Source organism: Ornithorhynchus anatinus, chromosome 1 (genome assembly GCF_004115215.2).
Source record: "Ornithorhynchus anatinus isolate Pmale09 chromosome 1, mOrnAna1.pri.v4, whole genome shotgun sequence".
Taxonomy (NCBI): Eukaryota; Metazoa; Chordata; class Mammalia; order Monotremata; family Ornithorhynchidae; genus Ornithorhynchus; species Ornithorhynchus anatinus.
Genome location: NC_041728.1, coordinates 96,509,796 through 96,518,577, shown reverse-complemented (window position 1 = coordinate 96,518,577; position 8,782 = coordinate 96,509,796). Strand labels below are relative to the sequence as shown.

The following is an 8,782-nucleotide window of genomic DNA, read 5'->3' as shown; positions in this document are numbered from 1 at the left end:
CAAGCTTGGAAACAGCCCCAGCCATAGCTTTAGCTCATATGAACTATTTTTTACTAACATCAGAGTATCTCAGTAGATAGAGCCCAGGCTTGGAAGTCAGAGGGCCTGAGTTCTAATCCTAACCCTGCCATTTGCCTGCTAGGTGACCTTGGGCAATCACTTAACTTCCCAGTCATTCAGTTTCCTCAACTGCAAAATGGGTATTCATTACCTGTTCTTCTGCCTGCTTAGACTGTGAACCCCATGTAGAACCTGATCTTATATATACCTCAGTCTTAGTGCAGTCAGTTAACTTCTCTATGCCTCAGTTTCCTCAACTGTAAAATAGGAGTTCGATACATTTTCTCCCTCCTAATTAGAATGCAAGCCCCAGGTTGGCCAGGGTCTTGAATGTCGACTGAATTAACTTGAATCTAACCCAGTGCTTAGAACAGTCATTAACAAATACCCTTTTTTTTAAAAAAAAAAAAAGCGACAAAAGTGCTGGGAAACAAATGAAATGGAGTCATCATTATTTTCTTTGGCTGCTGGATTGCCATTCCTCTAGATGGAGTTCCTTGGGATCAGAATCACAGGGGTCAATGCAGAACGGAGTCCATGGGGCAGGCAGATGGGGGAGTGAGAGCAGGGCTGCAGTATGGGTTCCTAGTTTCCAAAACAGAAAGACCCCAGTCAGCAGGACCTCGCAGGGTCTGGATGTGGGTGTGACAGGGTGATCCCCAGTCCTGCAGAAACAAAACAAAGATTTTGCCAATGAAACTTATATTGTTTGTCACTGGGTCCTGCTCTGTGCGGGAACAGCACACCCAATCAGCCCCTAACTATGCTCGGCTGGAATGAGAAACTGAATTCCTGCTCTGCACCGATAAGGCCTGAGGAATGTTGACGTTGGGCAGTGAAGATTTGTCATGGGTTGGCCGGGAGAAGGAGCCTGGGGAAGAGCTGGTCAGACTATTCAAGCCCTTATCTCTCCGGACCATATTATGCCCCACACCATGCCTCGATCTCTGATTTATAGGTCTGCTGCCCAGAAGTTTTGAATACCATTTGTGCCCACTTCCTGGCAGAGATCCTGAATCACTTGGATGGTAGCTCCGAGGGCCTAGGGGTTCCTGACTGTCTATGGTGCAGGCCAAGGTGGGAGGGCAGAGCTTGACAGGGCAAGATCTGAACTCTTGGGGGCACTTTCTCACCCACAGTGAGCCCCCCTCAAGTCCTTCCTGAAGCCTCACCTCCAGGAAGAGATGTTGGGGAGTGTCCTGACTTGGAAGCAGTAGTTCAAATGGGAGGACCATATATGCTGAATATTTTGAATCTGGGGGAGAAGGTGTTTTTTCTCTTGCTCCCCCAACCAGGAAGTGATCCACAAGGATGAGGGCAGCTAGTGCTGGGTAATGCCACTGGGCTGCACTCCCCCAGCTTTCCCTTCCCCTTCTTTACTGAGGTGTGGGGCAAGGGCCCAGAGGATGGTGGGCATCAAAGCCAAAGGTATTTTGGCACCCAAGGATTAGGGCTGCATGGTGTCAAGTGGGGAGATGGTTTGTAACTGTACTTAGAGTGACATTCCTGTCCAATGTGCTACTCTGCTCAGCAATCCACTGCTGTCCCTCTCCCGCCACCACTGCCACTGCCACTGCAAGTCCAGGGATGTGCCTCCACCACTGCAGGTCCGGGGATGTGCCTCCACCACTGCAGGTCCAGGGATGTGCCTTCACCACTGCAGGTCCAGGGATATGTCCCCATCATTGCAGGTGACAGTAATAATTATTATCATTATGTTATTTGTTTTGGTGTGTATATATCTCTAATTCTATTATTTATAGTGATGTCGATGTCTGTCTTCCCCCTTCTGTAAACCCGGTATGGGCAGGGATTGTCTCTCTTTATTGCTGAATTGTACTTTCTAAGCATTTAGTACAGTGCTCTGCACACGGTAAGCACTCAATAAATACAATTGAATATTTGTTAAGCACTTACTATGTGCCAAGCACTGTTCTAAGTGTTGGGGTAGAAACAAGATACTCAGATTGGACACAGTCCCTGTCCCACATGACGCTCACACTCTTAATCCCCATTTTACAGTTGAGGTAACTGAGGCAAAGACAAGTGAAGTGACTTGTCCAAGGTCACACAGCAGTAATGACTCCCAAGCCCGTGCTCTTGCCACTAGGTCATGCTGTTTCCCAGATTCAGGGATGATGATGATGATGATGGTATTTGTTAAGCACTTACTATGTGCTAAGCACTGTTCTAAGTGTTGGATGGCATTTGTTTAGTGCTTACTAAACAAGCACTAAAGCACTGTTCGAAGCACTAAGGTAGATATAAGGTAAGCAGGTTGTCGTGGGGTTCAGTCTTAATGCCCATTTTACAGATGAGGTAAGTGAGGCCCAGGGAAGTTAAGTGACTTGCCCAAAGTCACACAGCTGACAAGTGGTGAAGGCGGGATTAGAACCCTGGCCTCTCACTCCAAAGCCCATGGTCTTTCCATTAAGCCATGTGTTTCTCCACTACTGCAGTACCGGTGATATGTCCCCACCACTGCCAGTCTGTACTTCTCTCTTTACATGCCTGTCTTCATCTCCTTGATCACACTGCAACTCCCTCTCTCCCCCAGTCCAGTAGACCACAGCTCTCCCCATAAACGAGGATTTCCAGGAACCCCACCTTCTCCAATAAACCTTTCCTAATTAATCCCTGACACCCCAAATTGTTAAAACCTATCAGCCATCTCTAGCACTTAAATACTCACTTATATCCATCCTCAGAATTCATGTAGCTCTGTTTATCCAATTGTACATTCAGTTTTGATTTGGATTACTCTGTTTATAGAAATTTTTATTTCTGTCTCCTCTATAGAGTGTAAACTCCTTTGGGCAGAGACTGTGTTACTTCTTTGTTATGTACTTCCTAAATACTTAGTACTGGATATTGAATACTAAAGTGCTGAGTTAAATACAAGATAATTAGATCAGAATAATTCCGGTCCCACTTAGGGACTATCAGATAGGGAAAGCAAGTATCTTAACCCCATTTTACAAGTGAGGAAACTGAAGTCCAGAGAGAGTATGTGACTTTCCCAAGGTCACTCAGCAGAATAATGGCATATCTGGGACTAGAATCCAGGTCTTTTGATTTGCAGTTCTCATGCTCTTTCCATTAGGCCACACTGCCTCTACTTATGCTTTTACAGTGTAAAAGCAATGCAGAAGTTGGGCTCAGACGACTGTAGCTGTGGTCTCCGGTGAGACCCCTAAATGGGTGATGGCAGGCTGAGTGGCTGGACAATTTCACATGGTTCACATGGCTAACCAGCTCTTTGACATTTGCCAGGGGACTCTGTAGAAGAGATGTAGAATCAAAGGTGAAGGGGCTTTGACTGGTCCCAGAGGAGCAGTGAGGAAGGAGGACGTGATCACTGTGATGGATCTGGGAATCCTGCTATTTCAGTGAGGATGCAATTGCTGTGATGCATGAAGGTATGATCGATGATGGGATTGCAACTGGTTCCAGGGGAGCGATGAGGAAGGAGGATGTGATCACTGCAATGGAGCTGTCCCTGGTTCCTGGGGAGAATTGAGGAAGGAGGGGCAATCAGTGCAATGGGGTTGCGCTGGTCCGAAGGAGTGATAAAAGAGAGTGCGATCACAGTGATGGGGCTGTGACTGGTTCCTTAGGAGCGATGAAGTAGGTGGATGTGATGACTCCAATGGGGTTGCAACTGGTCCTAGGGGAGTAATGAATCAGGAGGATGCCATCACTGTGATGGATAGTAAAAATAATAATTATTGTATTTATTAAGCACTTGTAATGTGCCAAGCACTGTTCTAAGCATTGCGATAGATACAAGGCAGTCAGGTTGGACACAGTCCCTATCCCACATGGTGCTCACAGTCCCAATCCCCATTTTACAGATGAAATAACTGAGTCACAGAGAAGTGCAGTGACTTGTCTAAAGTTACGTAGGAGACAGGTGGTGAAACCGGGATTAGAACCCGCTACTTTTGACTCCTAAACCAGTGTTCTGGCCATTAGTCCATGCTGGATCTGTCCCTAGTTCCAGGGAAGCGATGGAGAAGGATGCGATCACTGCGATGGGGCTGAAGTTGGTCCCAGGGGAGCGATGAAGAAGGAGGATGTGATCACTTTGATGGGGCTGTGCCTGGTCTCAGGGGAGCGATGAGGAAGGAGGGTGTGATCACTGCAAAGAGGCTGAGTCTGTTCTTAGGGAAGCGATGAGGTAGGAGGGTGTGATCACTGCAATGGGTCAGTGCCTTGTCCCAGGGGAGCAATGAGGAAGGAGGGTGTGATCACTGCAATGGCGCTGAGACTGGTCCTAAGGGAGAGATGAGGAAGGAGGGTGTGATCACTGCTGACTAAGGTGGAGAGCTGGTTTAAGGCTGGATGTGGGGAGGAAGGGAAGAGGAGGAAATGGATCAGACAGCTCCCAGTGCTACAGCTCCAATAAAGCTCTTTAGAGGCAGTGACCTTGTCTTCCGCTTCCACCGATTTCTTCAAGTGCCCAATACAGAGGGTTCCCATCGTCACAGTTGCCCCCAAAAGGGCCGTGCACAAGGTAGTCCTTCACTCAATGAATACTGATCATAACTGTGGTGTTACTGGGGTTCTCAGACCTAATTCCTGGCCAAAAAAGCCCTCAGAATCACTTGAGAATTCCTCGGATCCCGGGCAGCCTCCACTGGGTCCTAAAGCCCTATAGCGCTGTCGTTCTTCTAACACAAGTTTGATAACGCTTTCTGCTCAGTGCACCTCAAGTCCCCGTACCTACCTTATACCTGCCACCATCCTCTGACTATAGTCCAGGTATATCCCTGAAGGCGAAGGGATCATCAGGGACTAGATTACCGTCTCTTTCTTGGGAGTGGCTGAAAGAGATTCACAGACAAACCTTTCTGTTGCATGGTTCCCCAAGTTCACACATCCCCCTGCCACCCCACTTCCTCCCCGCCCCCCTCCCCCCTCCCCCCGCCCCAGCCCCTCTAACCTCAAATTCAGACAGACACCGAGATCTGAGCACTCATCAGTGCGTAATGACTTCTTAACTGGGGAATAGTGAAACAATTCCGGTTAAAAATGGCCTTTCCCTAGGTCTAATACTTCCCTCTACAGAACTCTGCATACGTCCCCATAATAATAATAATAAAGTTGGCATTTGATAAGAGCTTACTATGTGCCTAGCACTGTTCTAAACACTGGAGAAGATACAGGGTAATCAGCTTGTCCCACATGGGAATCACAGTCTTAATCCCCATTTTACAGATGAGGTACCTGAAGCACAGAGAAGTGAAGTAACTTGCCCAAAATTACACAGCTGACAAGTGACAGATCCGGGATTAGAACTCACGACCTCTGACTTCCAAGTTCATGCTCTTAGGTGTCCCACTTGTCCCGTAGGTGTCCCAGAACTGTTGTTCTTCTGGTCCTTTCTCCTTTTTCTCTCAGGGCATCCCAATTTCCAGACATACCCTCTCTGAGTCATTTGGTCAGGGGGTGTCCTTTATTCCCTCAAGGGGCAGGAGTCTAGCTTCTCTAGAGTCTAAGACACTGGACCCCAAACCTCCAGTGTATCTTATTCCTTGACCCCAAATCTCCAGTATATCCTATTCCTAAATCAAGATCCTCTCCAGTGTCCTATGCCCTGTATCCTGTGTCCTGTGTCCATCCAGGGTCACAGTACAAGCTTTCCTGGGTCCTGGTCTTTCAGGCACATCAGTCACCAACCTCTTGTCTCAAGATGGCTGAGGGTCTCCCTTTTCTGCTACCTGGCCCCTCTACTGCTTCCCTAATCCTCTCTGATTGACTTGGCTAAGTCTTTATGCTTTCCTCAGGGAAAGTGAGGGATGGGAGGAAGGGACAGGGAGGAAGGAGCACAGTGGAATGATTCTCCTGCTTCCCCCCACTTCCCTCCCCAAGTGTAGCCAACACAATGACGATGATGATGATGATAATGATGACACAGATGATGATGATTATGACAGTGATGATCATGGTAAACCTGTCCCAGGTTACGAGACCCAGGGGTGGGTGGTAGAGTTCCCTGGCTCTGGGAGAGATGCAGATGGAATCCTGGAATCCTAGGGCATCAGGCCAACAGGGGTCATAAAGTCCATCCTCCAGTTCAAGGCCTGACTTCAGGTTTCCCATGGTCTGATGCCAGAACTGCCCCACCTGCCCCAGTCTCCCACAGAAGGAATAGGTGGGGTGGAAGGTTGGGAAATGCTGCAGGCACATTGCTTTCCCAACCCACCCTACCCTTCACCCCCTCCCCCAACTCCAGCCCTTCAGGGCCCAGAACATGCCATGGATTCATTTTCAAACCCAGGGATGAGTCACTGAGAGATTCATTTCCTGAAAGCTGGCTGGCTGCCGAGTTTCCAGGCTTTCCTTCCTGCAATGCCCTGGAGCAGCAGTGAAACCACTGCCCAGGAATCTGGGGGTGCATGTGGAGGCCTGAAGGCAGGCTGAACTTCCCAACTGGCCCATGGGGAGCCCAAAGCAGCTCCTGGAGTCAGGTTCAATTCCCCAGTTGATCCATGGGGATCCCAAAGCAGCCCCTAGAGGCAGGCTCGATTCTGGCCCTTTTGGAGGCCAGAGCAGCCCCTGGGGGAAGACTCAACTTGTCAACCAACCCATAGGGAGCTCAGAACAGTCCCTGAAGACAGGTTGAACTGACTCTCAGGGAGCTCAGAACAGCACCTGGAGACAGGCTCAATTCCCCAAACCCATGGAGATCCCAGAGAGACCCCTGGAAGCAGGTTGAACTCCCCAACTGTCCCATGGGGAGTCCAGAATAGCCTCTGGAGGCAGGCTTGACATCACCAACCATCCAGTACTGCCCTCAGACAAAGACAGGCTCCACTCCCCAAGCAGCCCACGGGGAGTCCAGAAAAGCCCCTGGAGGCAGGCTCAACTCCCCAAGCAGCCTGCAGGGAAGTCCAGAACAGGCCCCGGAGGCAGGTTGAACTGCCCAACTTGTCCCCTGAAGTCCAGAACAGCCCTTGAAGGTAAGGTCGACAGCCCCAACCAGCCCACGGAGAGTCCAGAACAGCCCTTGGAGACAGGCTCCAGTCTCCAACCAGCCCACAGGGAATCCTGAACTGCCACCGGAATTAGGCTTGACAGTTCCCAACCAGCCCGCAGGGAGTCCAGAAGAGCCCCTGGAGGCAGTCTTGATAACCCTGACCAGCCAAGCCCAGGGGACTCACCAGCTCTGGAGAACAGGGACGGTTCCCACTCCTGCCACAAGCTTCCACTGCAAAACAATGTCAGAGAAAAGCCGCTTCCACTGCAAAACAATGTCGGAGAAAAGCCTTGCCATCATTCTGGTCAGTGCCCTGCAAACTACACACTGGTACCAGAGAGGGCGTCACCCCATAATGTTCACTCTGCCCTCCTCGTCCCTCCACAGGGGCAGGGGCTGCAGCTCCTCACATGCCCACCCTGTCTCCAGGTGGCCACAACCCCTGACCAAGCTGGGGGTTGGTGGGGGATAATTCTCTTTCTTCTCTGCCAGTCATCTCCCAGTTGGGGTTGGGATTCTTCTCCACAAGGACGATCCTGGGGCAGAGTTGGATGGAAACCCCGCCTAGATGTTAGATCGCGCATCAGCCAAAGCAAACAAGTGTGATCCCGGAGTTTGCCAGATCCAGGGGATTCCCTGAACATCTTAGAAAGCGAGATCCCTAACACCACCAGCTGGATCCAGGCTCCCCATCACGGTCTTTTAGGCCCAAATTATTGGGTGGATCTTCCGGCGAGGAGTTGGCCTAGGACCCACCCACCCAGCCCTTGGACTGGCTCTTTGAAGTGGCTTGGCTTCTGCGATGAAGACTACGGGAAGCCAACATCATCGTTGTTGGGAAACCTCCATTTTTAACAGGAAGGAGACAGAGAAAATCTGGAAGCAGGTGTTTTGGCATTTAGTTGGTTTCAGCATTTCCCATCTTCCCTCGTGTTTTTCAAGCTCAGCTCCTTTCTCACCCGATGCCGATCTCCCCCTCATCACCCAGGGGTCCTGCAGCCCCTGTGACCTTGGGCTTATTTGACGCTTATTTGATTGCTGGAATTTGCGGGGGAAGGGAAGGTCAAGGCGAGGCGGCTCTGGCACCCCACAGTTCCTTCCTGGCACCACCTGCCCCACCCGCCTCGCCCTTGCAGGAAAACCACCTCATGTCCGACCCATGGAGGCACCCGCAGCCTCACCGGGTCTCCTGGTGGGGACGTCATGCCCGGCGGCCGAGTCACGAAGCCAGGAAAGCCTGATGGCAGTGCCCGGCCTGGTGGGTCCCACACCCGTCCCCTCACCAAGTAAGTACTTAGTACAGTGCTCTGTACACAGTAAGAGTAAGTGCTCAATAAATACAATTGAATGAAACACGGGCGGCTTAGCTCTGAGGTTTGGAGCCTTAAATCGAACAGTCCATATTGAGTGCATACTATGTACAGAGCATTCTTTCATTCATTCAATCGTATTTATTAAGCATTTGCTGTGTGCTAAGTGTACTAAGTGCTTGGAAAGTACAATACAGCAAGAAAGAAAGGCAATCCCTGCCCACAATAGGCTTGTACTAAGCACTGGGGAGAGTATACTACAACAGAGTTGACAGACCCATTCCTGTTCATAACGAGCTTACAGTCTAAAGGGGGAGACAGACATTAACATAAGTAAATAATTTATAATATATAATGTAATGATATGTACATAAATGCTGTGCAACCTGGTAAATTGAAACCTTCCCTCAGGGATTCCCAAAGAGGGGAC

The 8,782-nt window shown here is 49.9% G+C and overlaps 1 long non-coding RNA gene across 2 annotated transcripts; it reads right to left on the bottom strand.

Moving 5' to 3' along the window:
- Positions 1 to 512: 512 nt before the first annotated feature.
- On the bottom strand, positions 513 to 5,909 carry LOC114815029. Of its 2 annotated transcripts, none has more exons than XR_003762831.1 (3): positions 5,743 to 5,909; positions 4,790 to 4,886; positions 513 to 725 (listed from the first exon to the last, which is right to left on the bottom strand). It is a non-coding gene; the product is annotated as an uncharacterized LOC114815029 (long non-coding RNA). The 2 variants fall into 2 exon arrangements; XR_005660084.1 differs by lacking the exon at positions 5,743 to 5,909 and adding an exon at positions 5,006 to 5,065.
- Positions 5,910 to 8,782: the final 2,873 nt, after the last annotated feature.